This window comes from Plecotus auritus (assembly GCF_963455305.1).
Source record: "Plecotus auritus genome assembly, chromosome: 5".
NCBI lineage: Eukaryota > Metazoa > Chordata > Mammalia > Chiroptera > Vespertilionidae > Plecotus > Plecotus auritus.
The window spans coordinates 87,373,850-87,393,816 of NC_137776.1; positions in this window are offsets into that span (position 1 = coordinate 87,373,850).

A 19,967-nucleotide genomic window follows, 5' to 3' on the forward strand; every position below is an offset into this window, starting at 1 on the left:
TCTTCCCATTCCTCAGTGGGAACAAGACAGGAGCAGTGTCAAGATTTGAGCAGACTGATGTAGATTGATGTATGCAGGAGAGCTGGATTCAGGTTGTACATGGAGAGTATTTGATAAGCTTGGCCTAGGTTATAATTTGGGAACTCAAAACACCAAAACAGGTAAGGGCAAAAAAACAAAAATTGCTAAAAAATATTTTTCAAAATTGAAGCAAAAGTTGTTATTAAACCCCCAGCTGTCTCAAAAATGGCTAGACTTCAATGATATAACAATTTTGAGCAGGTGGACGGGCAAACAGAACTTCTAATCACTGCCAACCCCCACAAACATAATTTTATATTCACTGGAATTTTCATCTAATGTTCCTCTATTATTTTTATCTGTATTAAAAATAAATTAGGCAATTTGCTCTGTTGCCTTTCCTCATTTTCTTCAGCATTTAATTTCCTAAAACAAATGAAAATATGCTGTGATCACAATGCATGACAACCTAACTGAAAAACAGAAAGTGAGCATATTAACTGACATTTAAAGCCCTTTGATATTTCATTTACAAGAGGAATGTTTCCTATTTTCCCCTGAATGTGCTTCTGTGAAACCTAAATAAATAAATGGCCCTTCCATCATTAGTTCATCATTACCTCCAAACCCTAGATGTTGAGAACCGAAAATAAGCTATTCCTTTATATCTCACAAAAACCTGGCAAAGCTTATATGCTTCAGCAAGTAATGTTCTGCATAAATTTTATTTACCAAATTATTTTTCTCATTTACAAAGATAAAGCAAATAACATTACCTAGATAACTTAAAAAATTATGCCAAATGAAATATGTTATAAATAAACATCTTTTACATATATAAGAAAAAGAAGAAAAGAATAAGTCCCCCACGCTAATTACAAATACCAAATATTCAGTTCATTCATTGCCACTTGATGTCACCTGTACACAGGCAAGCCGGGGAAGCAGAAGCTAACCTCAAGTCAGGACTCTAGAAGGGCAGTGGGCACAGGACTCGAGAGTCCAGAGAGGCTCTGTCCTAACCTGAAGAACGTGGTTTTCCTCATTTTCTCCCTATAATGTGGACAAATATGCACTGTTTAAACTTTTTAAATTAGTGGAACCATTGAAAGCAGTTACGTGTAACCTCAGCATAGAAACAAAAGTGAAATAGGAACTGCTTTAGCTGAATCCAGGAAACGACTCAGAGTTGATCTATCTGTCCTCTCATTTCCCTTCCATTACAGAACTTGCCAGGTTCTGAAAAGTCTCTTGGAATTGACTATTTCTTTGACCGTTTACATTTAAAAAAACATATGAACAAAATTCAAGTGCATGCTGACTAAAATCACTTGTTCCCGTGATCTGTCTCTTTTCACCTACTTTTCTACTTCAGTGTACCTAAAATGCAACTGCCCTCACTTCCATTTATTCCAATTCTTATATTTTCCATTTTCGTGGCACTTCTTTTTGGATAATCTTAATATGGCAGCTCAACTAAAATTCTGGCCCCTTCTTTACAAGTATCAGGTAATTTAATTGTGCTATTCACCTGGTTCAGAGCTCTTGGAAGACACATCTACTTTGTGGGAATCCAATACAAACACCTAATTTGCATACAAAGATATTAATCTGTCTCCAAATGCTACTTGTAAGCTTATTGTCAAAAACTGCCCCATAGAAACATTTCCAAGCTTTGCAAACTCCGCCGCCCCGGAACCCCCGCCAAGATCAATCATGGTGAACCCCACCGTGTACTTCACATTGCTGTCCACAGCAAGCCCTTGGGCCTCGTCTCCTTCAAGCTGTTTGCAGACAAAGTTCCAAAAGACAGCAGAAAACTTTCTGCTCTGAGCACTGAGGGGAAAGGATTTGGTTATAAAGGTTCCTGCTTTCACAGAATTATTCCGGGATTTATGTGCCAGGGTGGTGACTTCACATGCCATGATGGCACAGGCGGCAAGTCCTTCAATGGGGAGAAATTTGAGGATGAGAACTTCATCCTGAAACGTATAGGCCCTGGCATCTTGTCCATGGCAAATGCTGGACCCAGCACAAATGGTCCTCAGGTTTTCACCTGCACTGCCAAGGCTGAGTGGTTGGATGGCACGTGGAGACAGAAGGCATGCGTATTGTGGCAGCCATGGAGCCCTGGGGCTCCGGAATGGCAAGACCAGCAAGAAGATCACCACTGCTGACTGTGGACAACTCTAATAAATTTGACTTGTGTTTTATCTTAATTCTAGACTATTCCTTCTGTAGCTCAGGAGAGCACTCCTGCAGCCCCATCTGCTTGGAATGTTCTGTAATCTTTTGCTCTGGCTGCAGTTCATTGGGTTCCATAATTTCCTTACCCCTTCCCAGTATAGCTGAATTGCAGAGCTAAATTCACAATCCTATATAATAAAAAGCTAATATGCAAATTGTCCCCTTGGGAGTTCGACTGACCGGGAGTTCCACCACTCACTATGACATGCGCTGACCATGAGGGGGTGGTGCGGAATGAAGGAAGGCCCTGGCTGGTAGCCTGCAGCCAGGGAAGGAAGGCCCCAATCGGCTCTGATCTCTGGCCAGGCCTAAGGAACCTACCCATGCATGAATTTCATGCACCGGGCTTCTAGTCATGAAATAAAAACTAAAAACAACAACAAAAGAAATATCTCCATTATAGATAGATGCCCCTCATATTCATAAACATGCTTTACAAATTTCCATATCCCTGGATCTGTCTTTTATTTATGTCTCTCCACATGAAGTATCTTACTGCAATTTTCTCACATCCAAATATAAAATCTTTTTCTAGTCAAGATGCTTTTTCTTTATGCTTTGAACATAAGCCCACTCAAACTAACTGAAGTAATAAATGACAGGTTTGTTGTTAGTATAAAGTGATTTCACAATAGCAAAGAACCAGGAATAAATTGCAATCAAACAAGTGCTTGTGAACATGTGCCACACTCCTCTTTTTCTCTCTTCTCTGATTCTCTTTAAGCACCTACTCAAATCACATGGCCCAACATGCCATCAGAGTCAACTCTATGTGGTGACTTTTTGCCTTTAAGCCAGCATCAGTTCTGACTTGGTTCAGATGTTTTTTCTTTAAGGACCATTAAAATCCCCAGGGTTCCACAAAGTCACCCATCTATCCCTGAAAAGGCCAGCCATGGTCTCCAAGCCATCTTTGCAGACACTAATAAATTTCAAATAATTCTTAGAATTACTTGAGTCTGAACTATTTGTATTGGGAATAGCAACCTGGTTCATGAACCATAGCTTAGATGCAACCCCAAGATTGCTCTATTCTATAATTTAATTGAAAGTGTTTACTAGTAGACACAAGAGAGAAATTTTGTAATAGATAAAATGAATGTCTTTTAAAATGTATCCCCCTAATCTTAAGACAAGATATCACCCATGATCTTTCTTCTTACTATATAATCTGTTCAAATAATTTCTCATGAGATAGTTGGACTTAAATTCATTAGTAGTAACTTTAGAATTTGGTATAGGCAGATGGGTTTATTTTGGATCCTAAAATTATAAGTTTAATAAAACTAGTTTCATCATTTCAAATATGGCCATTTACTGTTGGGTTCCAGGACAGGCTGCTCCCAAATGGCATACTAATTTCTTTGAATTAAAGTCGTTTGACCTTGACAATCAATCAGTGCAAGAAAGGCACATGAACTTCCCTTGTCTCCTGGCATGCAGGAACTAAATATCCCTCAGTGAAAGGTGCCCTCCTTGCTGCAAGGGCCTGAGACAGATTTTACCACCAGAACTGAGGAAACCAAGGCCAAAATTTCCTATCTAATAAAAGAGTAATATGCAAATTAACCATCACTCCACTACACCCACAAGCCATACCCACCAGCCACGCCCACCAGCCAATCAGGAGCAAGTATGCAAATTAACCCAACCAAGATGGCTGCAGCCACAGAGAGAGCAGGAGGGAGGCTTTGGTTTCCCCGGTGATGGAGGAAGCCAAGCTTTCCGCACACCCTGGCCAGCCCAGGCCTCCGCTTAGGCTACAAAGTTTCAATTATAGAAGATAAATAAATTTCAACAGAAATGGCTGCTGCCACAGAGCAAGCAGAAGGCTTGGCTCCGCTCCAGGCTACAAAGTTTCAATTGTAGAAGATAAATAAATCCCAGATACCAGGGCCTCCACTTGGGTTGCCGGGGGGCGTGGCCGGCCTGCAAACCACCACAGGCCCCTTGCCCAGGCCACCCCACACCCCAAGGGAACCCCCACCCTGATCTGGGACACCCTTCAGGGCAAACCAACTGGCCCCCACCCCATGCACCAGGCCTCTATCCTCCTATATAACAAAAGAGTAATATGCAGATTGACCATCACCCAAACACACGAGATTGCTGCCCCCATGTGGTCAAATATCCTGCCCCCATGTGGACACAAGATGGCCACCACAAGATGGCCAGCAGGGGAGGGCAGTTGGGAGGGACCAGGCCAGCAGAGGAGGGAAGTTGGGGCAAACAGGCTGGCAGGCAGAAGTGGTTAGGGGCAATCAGGAAGGCAGGCAGGCAAGCAATTGGGAGCCAGCAGTCCTGGATTGTGAGAGGGATGTCCAACTGTTTGTTTAGGCCCAATCCCACAGGCCTAAATGGGCAGTCAGACATCCCTCGAGGGGTCTCAGATTGGAGAGGGTGCAAGCTGGGCTGAGGGACACCCCCCCCCCGTGCATGAATTTTGTGCACCGGGCCTCTAGTATATATATAAACAGGAAATATGCTAATTAGCCGGGCATCACATCACAACTGCTCAGGAGGAGGCTGCATCATGACCGCTCAGGAGGAACTGTGCGCACAGATGGGCAGGAGGGGAATGCATGCCACCCCCAGCCCCAGCAGCTAATGGGAGGCTGGGGCTGGGGGCGAGCCAGAGTGAAGACACAACACACAGGAGTGCCTGCCCCCACCCCAGCGGACACAACTCAATGGCCGGTGCTACGCAGGTCAGGCACAGGTCCTGGCCCCCTCCCTGTGGGGTGCTCCTCGCACAGCAGGAGGCGGGGTGCCTCCTAATGCGATTTCAATTACATGCTGGGCCTCTAGTATTATATAAAAATAAACCTTGTTGCTTCTTGACTAATTTACTACCCAAGTCCAAATTCCTAATGCATACCCAAACCTAAGTGTCTTTGCCCTGCTTTTTCTTCATAGTTTTATTTTCTTTAAAGAAACAATGTTATGTTTTATGTTAAAAAGTATAAAAGCTGGCTGGTGTTGTTATGTTTTATGTTAAAAAAATATGAAAAGCTGGCTGTTGCATCATTTCGGGGATCAGAATCTCCTGTGTGCCTGTATTAATTGGCCATTTTCCTGCTGATCTGGTCTTGTGTCCATTTTATTATTAGTCCAGCCACAAAAACCTAAGAAGGATAGAGGGGGGAATTTCTCTCCCCACCAATCATTACCTAAAGATTGTGTAGCATATGTCAGTGAAAAATTTCAAAGGTATGAAAATTAACTGGAAAAACTCCAGTGTGTAGGGAATATTATAAACTCTATCCCATGCTGGATAAGTCTGAAATGCAGAGATGTTTTCTAATCCCTGTACTAACATATGACATTGTCTTTATAGATTTTTAATAATTGAATTTAGCAATAGAGATGATTAAGTATATTGTCTTTTTTTATGTACAGGCTGCAATTAATTTTGCTTCTTGTATGTATGTATCTGCACAGCAATAGCATCTGCTGTTACTCACTTTTCTACCACATTTCCAGTATGCACCAAATATGGATTATCCAACTTGAGATTTAGATGAAGAGAATACATTTACAGTTCACGGAGAAATGCCTTGGGCTATATTTAGAAAGGGGAATTTCTAACAAAAGAATAACTGATATCTCTTACACAAATGTTAATATCAGTTTACCCTCACAAGACCTGTAAATGGATACCTGAGGCATTCCTTGCACTTATTTGTGTATTTCCTTACAGAAAACAAGAGGAAGAATGGTCCTGCCAAGCAACAAGTACATTGCATTAAAATGTGTACTTTCTCAATATTTTCTTTTTCTTAGATTAAAAACAAAAACCACCCAGAAGTGGTGCATTGACCAACTGATGGGGAAATGATTGCCCTGTACTATGGTGCAGATGTTTGTGTCCCCTCAAAATTCATATGTTGAATTGCTAACCCTACAGATAATGATATTAGGAGCTGGGGTCTTTGGGAAATGATTCGATCATGAGGATATATCCTCTTAATTGGGATTAATGTCCTTATAAAAGAGACCCCGGAGAGCCAACTTGTCCCCTTCTGCCATGTGTGTTCACAGTGAAATGGCAGCCGTCTCTGGGGAAGCAGACTCTCACCAGACACTGTATCTGCCAGCACCATGATCTTGAACTTTCTTGCCTCCAGAATTGGGAGAAATATGTGTTGCTTGTAAGCCACTCAGTTTATAGTATTTTTCCTATAGCAGCCCCAGTGGCTGAAAGCAACCTGGGATTTTTATTACTATTTGCATTTAATGAGCTAAATATTTCTTTAGAACTGTTTATGAAAATTTAAGTAGTGAAGTATTATAAATTGTTTTATAATACCTTAGTAGTCATCATTAAATAATTATTTCTTAATTGATTAAATGAGTGAAGGCAAAAGGAAAGTAAGAAGACATTTACTTTATATAATTATTTTCAAACTGCTTCACAAGTACAATAGAAAGAGGCAACCTCTGAACAATGCATGTTCTCTTTACAACTGGCCTTAAAGTGCAGCACATCTCTCTAGCTCAGTCTCCTGGCTCTGATGAGGAACAGGGGTTATTCCTTTTCTTAAAGTTCATTTTGAATTTCAGAAAATTGTGGTGAATGTGGTCGCTAATAATAACCCACAGGCAATCAGTCCCTTTATCTCTTACCAGGCTCAGCAATTGCCTAAATCAAATTGGAAAGGAGGTAGGAATTCAGAGAAGTAGCCACCTCCTTTGAACCTCCCTATAATAGATTCTTATGTGCAGCGTTTTTATTCTGCTAGGAAAGTCTTTGTAAGTCTGTCCTTTGTCTTCAGAGTGGAACAGTAGTAGTTAAGGAGGCACAAACAAATTTTGTTCACAACTATTTCAATAGGGGAAAGAGAGTTCAGCATAGAACCAGGCTCAATTACAAATGCTGCAGCATGGACAAATGGGAATTTATAGCCAAAGAGCAGAATGAGGATCGAAGGATCAGAATCACTAAGAGAAAACATCAAGGATGATGGGAGATACCAGCCAAACCAGCCTAACAGTACTTTCGCTGAAGGCAGGCCCAGGTGTTCAGACATCACCAAGGGCATGGTAGGAGATGAGGAACCCAATTGGATATCCAGAGTGAGCAGATATGGAGGATAGGGATTCTAGGTAAAGTGAGTTAGCAGGATTCTCACTAATATTAGAAAATGCAGAGGTGAACACGTAAATCCTAAAGTAGAGCCCAGTTGAAAGAGTTTAAGGAAGACTGAGTAGAGTTTGATCAAGGAGAGAATCTTCTTTATCAGAGATTGGACTAATGGTCTTGGGCTTCCCTTGAAAGGCTAGTAAACAGGGAGGAAATTGTAGCTTGACTAAAGAAAAAGGAAACAATGCACCAGCAATGCACAATAAAGGTAGTCATTGCTGGTAATAAATTCCAAGAGGTGTTATTTTCAGGTCTTTCTTCTTTTTATCACAGTTCTAATTATGTATGCAAAAAATAAACTAAATGCCTTAAAAATGTGTTGTTAAAATATATCTGGATTAGGAACACAAAAGGCCTATGAGAACATATTTTTGAAAAAAACTTTGAGACAATGAAATAAAAAAGGACTAAAGCCGTATTAATTTTTTCAGAAATAAATATTTTGAAAATACAAATTCAATCTTAATTATATTATTTTGCTTTCAAAATAAGTGAAATGTATCTCTCAGTTTTTATTCCACCACTGCCAAAATAATTCCTTTACTACTAAAGTTCATTAATTCTAAATCATGTTTTTGGTGGTTTTATTGTTTTACTTTTCACATCTTTGCAACTCTGGAATTAGCATGCAGTTTACAATCACTTTTTTATCCAGGTGAAGTCATGATATAGTTGTCATTTTTTTGCACAAGTAATGCACAGTCAAATCTGCAGGGTGTGTATTAGAGGAATTTGAGAGCATACTGTGAGGACAGACTGCTCCTCAAATGCTCTTGATGGAACAAAACAGGAGGACACTCTGTGGAGAAACATGGACATAACAACTCAGATGCAAAACAGTATTCGAAGAGTTGGGTTTTGGTGAGAAGTTTTAGAAAAACCTTAATCAATTTATTTTGTATATATTTTCCCAAAATACTTAATTTCACCTTTTCACACCTGTGGCTTCTTACTATTCAATAAATGGGCTTCTCTTGGCTCCAAGAAAATTGCCATAGTTTAAAAGAGTTGCCCCACTGGCAACTGAGGCAGATATTTATGTATTTTTTATTTTCCATAATAATAAAATGTATATATCACTAAATACGTTTTATACATGCCATGAGACATAGAGAAGATAAATTGTCCACAGCTAATAACTAATGAATGGTGGTTCTAGAACTTAGAGCCTAGGTCTTTCAAGCTCCATCTTTCAGGGAGAAGCAACCATCCATTAATCTTCTATGTAATTAATTACTGGTCAGCACCCTTAAATTAATCAAACACATAATGTATTCACTTATTCATATTTGATGACTTTTCATTGAGCAGCTACAATCTTACAGCATAACTCTGGATGCTAGGTATACAACAATAAGTAAATAGAACAAACATTGTACATGATGGAGCACATCCCAGTAAAAACAGGCAAAATTTAAACAAAGCAAATAAGTGTAATGCATAGTCTTATGGATGGAGATAGATTCTATAGAGAGAAATGAAAAAGGGAGGGTGCAACAATATTCAACAGGATTGTCAAGTAAGGTTTCACTGACAAAGCAGCATTTGAATAAAGACTTAATGAAAACAAGAGAAAAAGGTGTTTCAGGAAGGGAGAAAAGCAAGAGTAAGGTCTTAAAATAGGGCAACTGACATATTTGCAGAACTACAAGATAGAAGTCTGACTGGATAAGGTGAGTTAAAACTAAAGTTATAGAAATAATTAGAGAACAGCAATGGAGTAAGAAAATCCTTAAGGACGTTCTTTGGCTTTTACTCTAAGATTGGAAAGTATTGAAAGGTTTTAAATAGATTTGTGTCATGAATTGACTTAAGTTTTACAAATATGACAACAGCTCCTACTGTGTTGAGAATCAGAATTGATTGAAAAAGGACAGGGGAAGAATCACAGAGACTGTGGAGATTATCACAGTAAACCAGGTGAGAGATTGATAGTGGTTTGCAGTGGAGTGACAACAAGTGAAGATAATAATAAGGGATTGGATTATGGATATATTTTGAGGGTAGAATCTAAATTATTTGCTTATGGATTAGATGCTGAGAGATGGGTGTGAGAGACATAGAGGGGTCAAGAATTGCACTAAATATTTTGACCTGCACAAGTGGATGATGAGAGGTACCACTTACTGAGATTACTGACATGAAAAAGATTATAGGAACAGCAGATTTTGGGAGTGGGTAACTAGAATGTCAGTTTTTAACATGTTAACTTTAAATGCCTATTTGATATTCAATAGGGATGGAGAGTAGTTGATAGAATAAAAGAAAACTGTAATTCATGGGAAACATCTAGGTAGGCATATAAATTTAGAAGTCACTGGAATATAGATGATTTGTAAGGATTTAAAATGAGGGGAGATATTCAAGGAATCAGTGTGGAAAGGTTTTGAGGCCCTTTACCAATTTAATGATGAAGAGAAATGAGCAGGTAAATGTTAAGGAGACTAAGAAAGAAAACCTGGAGAGATGCCAAAAGAATATGGTATCCTTGAAGCTAATTGGAAAATGGATTCAAGCAAGAGAAAATTAACAGCTATAACATATAGAACTGATAGGTTAAGTAGGAGGAGGATTTAGTATTGAACTTTGGATTTAGCAATGTGCAAGTTATTGGTGATCTTAATAAGGTAATTTTGTAAATGGTGGCAGCCAAAGCCTGATGGGACATGGCCCAGTGGAGAACAGGAGGGGAAAAATTGGAAATAGTGTGTTGAAAAGTCTTTTTAAAGTTTGTGTTGTTGTTGTTGTTTTAAATAAAAAGAAGAAAAATGAGACAGTATCTGGAAGCAAAGTGTTATTAGAAGAAGGCCAGGGATTGTGTGGTGTTGAAGCTATAAAGATGTGCAGGACTATTATCAGTGAGCATAGAGTTCTAACACCTAACTACAGTCCAGGAGAAAGTTGTGTCTTTGTGAAGATAATAATATAATCTATCAAACAAATAAATGTATTCAATAGCTGGTACCCAGAATGAAGGAACACTTGCTATGGGGAACTGGAGAAGGGTGGCCCAAGTTAGTTCCAAAGACTTTATGGGAGAGGTAAACCAGGTGCTAAGCACTGCATTTCAGCCAAAGGGAAACAAGTAGTTGTAATGGTAATTTTTTCTAAAGTTATTATAAGGCATTAAAATGTATATCCCTTACTCTCACTAAAAGACAGTAATCATTCCTCTTGCTCTCAAAGTTTTCTGTAAATTGCCCGATCCGATTCACCCGAGGCCCAGCATATGCCACTCCACCAGGCAGATTGTGGACATGGCAGCTGCAGGCACTGAGCGCCTTGCACAAAGCCAGTTCCCAGTGAAAAGATGCCAACTCTCTCCAACAAGCCAGGCCTCACATAACAAGCTGAAACCAGCACTTGAAGTTAATCTCAGAGTCATTAACTTACTTACCCCAACTTGAGTTAAAGGATTTCTGTTAGCTGACTTCACAGACATTTTCTTAATTCATTTGACCAGTTTAAGAGGTATCTTCTACATGACTCAATTCCTACTCCAGGGGAAAAGATGCTTTCAAGACATTGACAGGGGGAATTAACTTCTTGTCACAGACATGCCACCAATTGGGAAACACACTGCTGTTTGGATTTGTTGGCTGAAAGGGTAGTTTATTTTTGGATAAACTGAGATTAGCATATAAATTATCACATGTGATGATTATAAAAAGGCTGGACAGCTGGCATTTGGATAGGCAGAATAGGTGCCTGTGTGAATTATATATTTTGAGTGGCACTGGTTAGATTACTTATCCAAATCCTCATTTGCCCTCTCCCAGTGATATTGTCTGAAAGCCTGAGGTGACCACCATACACACTGTTCCTTAGGACACCCATTATTTACTTGGTGCATGGCCTCATGTCTTTGCCATAGTTGAGCATGGATAGGTTAACTACATTAGCATGAAAATAAAAAAGGACTCAAACCCAATAGCGTTTATTGAGTAGCAATTATGTGATCAACATGGAAAACAAGAAATTTGGAGGACAGGGTTATTGCCCTCAGTTAATGATCTACTTGGAAACAGCACTAACATAAAATTGTCATACAATCTATAGGAGTTTATAAGGTGAAAAGAGGTATTGCTTACCAATTTCTATAATTTGTGAGTCGACACAATGGGTCAGCCGTTAGAACTTCTGGGATGATCTCAGCTGCCAAACTAGAGATGAGGGATCAAATTATCTATAAAGGGATCTTTATACTGGAGACGTAGCTACCTTTATCAAATTATCTACTGTATAACAAATGTTTATAACAGTATTTTCCTACTCATTTACCTTGCAATATTCAATTTTAAAACAATAGCAGGGCAAAACAAATAATTTCAGAAACATGCTTCTAAGACAAAGGAAGGTCAACATGCCTTCACTACATCTAAAGTTCCCAAGTTGAATTACTCTCTAAAACAGACATTCTAGGCTTCTGGGGCAGGTGCTAAATAATTGGTCAGGTTATTTTGGTTTTTACTAAGCCTGTATTGATGTACCATAGATCCCTTCTAGCGTGCAGAGGTCACCTGCTTAAGAAAGCTTTCAGAGTCTTTTGGGCATTTCCATGAGTCTGTTAAGACAGTCATCCCACAAAAGGGAAATGGAAAGACTAGTGTTGTGAATTTTCAATGCAACTTATTCCTTTTAACCACTGATTAGAGAAAGTCTGAAAGTAATGTCCTTGCATAAAACTTAGCTGGCTTAATTTTGGGCTATAATTGTAACCTAATTACTCTTTTTCATAAGTTGTAAATATGACATTGTTATCCTCATTTTATGAAAGAAAAAAATGGTAGTTGAGGGATTAAACAATATTTCTGATGCCCACAGAAACAATTAACTTACAAGTGACAATGATTTTTCTGGTCTAGTTTCAGTCTTTAATGAACAAGAAAAATAAAATGACTATTAAATAATATTGGGTATGTTGGGTACCTTCTGTGCTTTGTGTGTGTGTGTGTGTGTGTGTGTGTGTGTGTGTGTGTGTGTGTGATTAATGCTCAACAAACTTTGGGTTTTTTTTGGACAATGGTGAGTGCTCCAGTGAATTACCTCTAGGCCTCCACAACTATTAAATAATATTTTTTATTTCCTATTTCTTAAATGGAGGTACTTTTAGTCAATAGGGAAAACAAAAGTTATGTTAAGGTATAAAGCAGAAGTATCTGAAGTTTTCCTATAAACAACAAATTTTTATTTTCTAGTATCTTTTCCTTGTCATATAATTCAGGTGAAGAAAACTATTCTCTTTTTGATTCCAGCATCTTAGGACTTGTTTCTCTGACATTGCTAATGTACCCATGAGGATAGGGTCTCATTTGATGACTTAAAAAAAGGAAATATTGTTTCTGAGCACTAAACATATATCGTCTAAACCAGATAGCACTGGTGTACTAGTAAAGATGAGAAACAGAGAGAGAGAGAGAGAGAGAGAGAGAGAGAGAGAGAGAGAGAGAGAGAAGGAAGAGAGAGAAAAACAAAGGGAAGAAAAGAAGGGAGGGAAGAAAAGGTTAAAACAATGAAGGAAAGAGAAAATTTTAAAAAGGAAGCAATTGAGAAAGAATTGTCAAGTTCACAAGACTGACTTGACTTCACCTGTAAAGGTAACAGCTACCTTCAGATGTGGATGGACAATGGACAACGTATTACTTGCATGGACAGTGAAAAGAATAAGCCAAACATGCTTGTTGTGGTCCTTGTCCCACACCCCAAAAAGGATCACATGAAGCAAAAGTTTACTGCCACACAAATTATGGGATATGTCCATTAACTGGAGTCAAATCTAGATGGTAGCTAAAGGTATCATTTTTTGTTTTTTGCTTTAATTCTGTAGCTCTATTTTAATGGGAGTGAAGCAGAAAAAATCCCAGAGACAATGAGAAACTATCTCATAACAGCCTCTAACACAAGTTAGGAGGGCAAGTGGGAGATGGCCTCTTAGCAGCTCCTTGCAGCCCACCCTCCTCTCCTGTCCAGGGAGGATCCCAGTGTTCTATTTAGATTCAGATGAGCTGTGGTTAGAGACTGTGACTACAGGGGACATGCAAAGTCTCTGGGATGCACTCAGGGCCAGTTTTTCCCAACAAAGATCAGGGCTGTGATCAAGCTTATTTTAGTTATCGAGCCTGAAAGTAAATATCTATTACCTTCTTCATATTCATCAACTTTTAGTCATTCAATGCAAAATTTGATTAATTTACTGACCATACACTGTGCCAGTCATGGTGCTTGATATTTGAAAAAACAAAGATAAGCAAGATACATTACCTTTTCATCATGAAGATAGAAGAGTGATGAGGAAGGTGGTCTGATAGTGAGTGCTGTGACAGAATTGCATATTGGGAGCAAAGGGGCCACACTGCAAGTCAATTTCTCCATGGAAAGATTTATGGTCAAACCAACACACACTGTTTAAATCTTGAGATATGGAACATTATGTTCTAGTTTAAAAAGGTAAACAAGGACAAAATCCAAGACAAAGGCTACCAGTGGGAGGGGGGCAGGAACCACAATGGCCTAAATCAAATAATTTTGAGTAGCTCAATGTGTCTTAAATTTAGAATGTTTGGTGGGGAGGGACAGAGTAGACAGAGAAATGAGATGGGGATGAGAGAGCAGCCCGTTGGTGCACAATCACATAGTCTTTGTATGCCCTAGATTTTTATAGTACTTCGTGAAGGTTTTAAATAGTCATCAAAGATACTGAATAGGGGCTGATATATTTTGACATAAGTGGCATGTTTGCACATCACTAGTCATGATGAGCAGAATGGTTCAGAGACGGTTACCCTGGGGGTCCAAAGGCAAATTAGAAATTTTAAATGAAGACAAATGGAAGGTATGGGAAATCAGATTTTAAAAGGGAGAGACTGCAGACTAAATGTGAACCTCATTAGGAGGCAAGTTGGGGAATATTGTAATTCACATGAAAAAAAATTCTTCACTTTTGGACTCTTACAACTTAGGACTTGTTTTTCTAATATTGATATTGAAATTAACAGTTAAATTCACTTTTCCATCCATGAGATAAATGCTCATGTACTATAGTGCCATAGTGACACTCGTTTGCCTTTGGGTTTAATTTACATTGACGGCCTATTTGACTGTTTTTAGAAGAATTGAATTAGGTTGTACATGTATAACACACAGTAAGTTTAATGAGGTTCAGACCTGTCTCCCAAAGCTACCACAGTGTAAACAGTGTTTCACTTGGGAAATTAGAATCTCTAGGCCACCTTCATTAATCTACTAGGGGGGTTGGCTCTCCTTTGTATTACATATCCACAACAAGTGGAAACAGGATGATAAACAGAAATCTATCAGTTTCCAAAACAATTTACACTAATTCACTTACGAATTTCTAGTTTCATTTCTAGTTCCTCCACATGGAAGTGCATAGCACACAGCCACCCACATTCGATTCCACAAGACTTTTCACAAGCACAAAGGCTTTTGGGTAACTATTTCACATTAACAGACGTGGAAAGGTAAAACCTATAAAGCCAAGGAAAACAATCCTGGACACTTAATTACTGGGTTAGAAAAAGCAAACATGACCTGCAAATCTAACGAAGAGAGGTTACTTAGTGCTCTCTCTCCTTCTATCACCTGATACATTTTAAGACACTCTCATAGACTTTATCCTGTGAGAACTTAATAAAGATATATAAGATAGCTCAGGCAAACCATCTATCTGAGAGATTAGAAAATTTCCTAAGTGTACTGCCTGAAGGGAGGTACTCTCTTAAAGGGTCTGTGTTTATGTATAATTGAAGTAACTACACTATGCAAGGGACAGAAGTGACTATTCTCTTACACAGAATGGAAAATCTACTTCTCAAAAGTTTACTCTACTAAAAAAGAAAGAGATTCATGACATCTAGATATAGGAACCCAGGCATATACTATGAGCAAATTTTCTTACCCACAAACGCTAGCAAGAGGCAGGTAATTAATCATGGTTGTGTAAGTCTATCTACACAAAGGATCTAGAGACAACTAAGAAAGCTGGAAGCCATAGTCTACAGGCAATTGGCACAATTAGATTTGTTTGCATTTCTCTAGCCCTACCTGCATTCCTCCCCTGGGATATAGAAAGGAAAGTTTCTTCTTTGGCTGGTCTCCCTACTATGTCTTTTCAAAGCAGAACCAGGCTAATGGCCATTTCAGGCAAAATGCTTGTTTGGATTGGAATGAGTCAATCATACATGCCCCAAAACAAGGTGCTAACTATTTTGCATTACCTGATTTACGGTTTCTCTAAAATATGTTTTATGTTGCTATTTTTAGGTAATAAAATGGAGATTCGACTAGTGAAAGCTTCATGTCTGAATTCAGGTGGTATAAGCTTCTCAAGGAAGAAAAATGAAATTCACCTTCAATCACAGAACCACCAAATCTGGTTCTTTTGCCAAAATATGTGTTCCCCAATTCCAGTTAAAATCAAAGAAGGTGGGCATGTTTGTGTTGGTGAAATGGAAGTAATTTATGATATGGGCTAGTTTTAGGAAGCATGCCACTATTAATGATTAAAATCTATTTGTGCAGGTTTGGCTAAAAAGGCTAAATTGAGCGTTGGTAGCTGTGGTGTTGATATCTGCTAACATTATTTCAGACTATGGCACTTTCACCAATATTTTTCACATTGGAAGAAAGGCTTTCTGAACTGTTGTAAAATATAGAAATGTTTTAAAATGCTTAAAGAATGGCTAAAAACGTTAGGAAGGTTTTGAAATGTTTCCTTGAAACTTAAAGTATGATATTAAGGACACATTCCCCACTGCCCTGAAGCGTGTGTGCCCCATAGATAAGGATTTGAACTTCAGTTACTGACTCAGAGTGACTTGCTAAGATAACCATTTGTGTGAGTGATGTACTCTCCCTAGATAACCACACGTAGCCCCTCGCCCTGTTTGAGATTAACATGTGTGTATTGACGTAATTCATTGATAGCCACCTGAACTGCTGTGGGTACGGAACAGGCTTCAAAAATAGATACCGGCCAGCTAACGGTGCTCGCCTGTCGAGACAGCCACAAAGGCACGCCCTTTTGTCAGTCTGGCAAGGGACGCAGCTCCATGCTCCTCTTCCTCCCAGACGACAGAAGAACGTTACCTCCCAATCGACACGACCGAACTCTCGGGTGAGGAACACCGGCCCCCTGCATGGGGACCAGACCAGCCCAGCTGCCGGACCCCAGAGGACAGCACCACCGGGAACCCCATTAAGCCTGTACCCGCAGCATCAGGAGCTTGTGTGAGTAATAAAGTGCTGTGTGATTTGCAACTGCATATGTTTCACTTGGTGTAATTCCTCCGGCAGTTAATTGAATTATTTTGCGTACGCTTAAAATTTAAATTAAAGCTTCTGGTCTTTTTGGTCCTAGGCCTGCCCTTGGTCCTGCTTGCGTAGAGTAGTCTCTTTGCTAGCAACTACTTGAGTGTCCCAACACCGGCAAGGTTAAAGTTTATCAAAAGGGACACTTTAGGTAAACACCCCAGATCCTTTCCTGAGACCTACTTGGGACATGAACCAACAGAAATGACATTTACTTTCTTTAGATAGTAGGTAAGAGCTTGAATATTCAACAGTTTATGCCTGACAGCCACCTCTCTTAATGAAAACATCAAAAATAGGTACCAAAATGTACTTGTTACATTCACACTCTTCTCTGAGAGCATTCGTCTCTTCTATGTAGCTACTTTTTGGATGCAGATGATAACCAGAAATTCGCAAGTATGTCACATTGCTTAATACTTGCCTCAAAATACTTTCAAAGTGTTGCTTGCTCCATTGTCCTACTGGAGTTTTTCATTAAGAATTGCCCAGGTGTCTGGGTACATTCATTCTTTACCAGCATGCCCTATAGGCATGCCTCTCTCCCAGGTGTTCCTGGGTCTCCTCTAGTTTAAAAACACCCCAGCAATCTCTCCCTCTTCTGCTGATGTGACATGTGGTCTATGCTGAATGCTGTTTCTCTTATGATACTAAAAACAGGCCCTCACATTTCAGCTTTTCATCTTAAGTAAATGAGGATCAGGATTCATTAGCTGCTCTTGGAACACTTGTTTAGGGTTTGTGCTATTGACATCATCTTCTTGTCTGCTCTGGCCAACATTAAGATGCCACTGCTAGCAACTTTATTGTCAAAACGTTACTGTATTTTCAGCCAAATTCTTTCTGTAGATCAAATCCACAGAGAGCCCTGCCTCTGTTTAATTTCTGCTCAGCTCCAACTTTTTGCTGCAGCACCAAGAGACAGAAAGCCACAGGCTTTCAAAACACTTCAGATATATATGGTTACCAATCTCTGACATGCAAAACTGTTAAAAATCTCAGCACTTACACCCCGGGGAAGTGCGGCTAGACTGGAAGGCAGGAAGTCATTGAGAATTCACAATTCATTTTTCTGAAATGCCAAGAACAAGGCTGTTAACTCTCACAAAGCACAGAGGCAGGCCCTCCGAGGAGAAGGGGGTGGGAAGCATTCAAACAGAGCCTCCAAGAGATGAACCAACAGCATTGTTCCAGCTCCAACCAAGGCAGAAAGACACGCACCCATGGTTTTGTTCTACCTCATTGCCAACCAGTCCATCACTATACTGTATTGACTAAACAGTTGCAGATTGATTTTGGGTATTTAAATGTAAATCTTTTTATCTTTTGCTTTCCTAACACAGGGAGAAAAGGATACATGTTTATCATAAAAGATAGAAAAAACATTAACAAGTACAAAGAAACAAACCAAAAAGTATAAGCCATAGTCCTTCTTGTCAGATAAACAAGTGCTGGAGGTCTTCATGATAATTTTTTTTCTTTTTGTCACACCACTATTTCTCCAGCCAGTCCTGAAAACCTGTGGCTAGTCTATCCAAACACCAATATTTTATGCTGCTCTCCCATATACACTCTTAAATTTTTTTTCTGTTTTGTAGGGATAATGTCTATACTCCATTTAAACATTTTCTACCTTTCCAACTGCTGCTTACATTTAATAGAATCATTTAAAATTAGATTTATTGTTTTCTAATTCCTTTACATATTTGATTCATGCCTTACCATTTCTTCTCTCATCTTACTTTAGTCCTTTCCAGAATTGTTTCACTTTTCTCTAATTCCATTAAAAAAGAAAAAAAAAACCTTTTAAAAATGAAAGCTATCTTAAAACCACAATGATTTATCAGTACATTACCACCGGAGAGCTAAAACTGAAGAAATTGAACAAATTGTTTCAGTGCAAGTTGAACTCCTATATACTGCTTGTAGATATAAAATAGTACAACCACTTTGCAAAATAGGTAAGATGTTTCTTTAAAAATTAAACGTACATCAACTTTAAAACTTAGCCATTTTACCTACATGGATTTACCCAATAAAAATAAAATATATGCTTATACAAAGACTTCTACAAGAATGTTTAAGACAGCTTTCATTGTAATATCTAAATACTAGAAATTACCCAAAAATCCATTAAAGGATAAACAAATGTTGGTATATGCAAGATGATCTGGAAAATAATCAGCAATATAAAGGAATATTGATATACACAGCAACATAGATGAATTTCAAAATAATGTAGGAAATTGACCTCTGTGATACATCTCCAGCATGGTCAGCTTTTGATGGAATTTGCTGAATTTCCCCAGGGCAAACAGAACGTAGGGAGGAGGGAAGAGGATGTAAGAACAAAGAACTGTGCATGTGGGCCAGCATCATGGTAGAAACCCCCAAGGCACCTGCCTCGGCTAGACAGGAGGAGGTGGAAACAGCTAGAGAAGGCCTCAGTCCAATTTTTTTTTAAATGGCCCAATGGGACACAGTGAGACCTACACGTGTGAGGAAACAGGTGACCCCACAGTGCTCAGCCGATGAGAACCGGAGGAGGGATTGAATGGGCTGCGTTTGCTGCCCCAGGTGTACCAGTGCAGTGGGATGGACGCCTGCTCTTGAGAGCATATTGAAAGTCTCATTTTTGCCATACTTCTGTCTCTGAGTCTGTTATTTGAGTTCAGACAAGTGAGCATTTATCACAATGTGAAAGAAGACAAATCCCACCAAAAAACAACATACTTATAGGATTCCATTTATATAAATCACTAGAAAATTAAAACTAATCTCTAGTGAGAGAAAGCAGATCAGTGTTGCCTGGAGAATGGGGGATGGAGATTGATGGGGTGGCATTGGAGGTAGAAATTCCAAAAGAACATAAGGACACTTGAAGGATAAATAAATATGTTTATTATCTTTATTGAAATGATGGTTTTATGAATAGTATCTATGTATGTTAAAACTCATTGAAATGTACATTTTAAATGAACACAATTTATTTTAAGTTATTATACCTTAGCAAAGCCAAAAATCAGTTGAAAATTAAAACAAAGAGCAATCACCTTCTTATTTATAACTCTGCAAATTTTACTGATCCAATGAATAGAACACCACAGAGAAAGTAAGGCACAAAGGCAGGACATCCCTTCAAATAGTTTAAATATTTGGGCTCGTGAATTTATGAAGGCTGAGGGTCCATACATAAGGAATTTTCAAATGACCGAGATCTAGGACA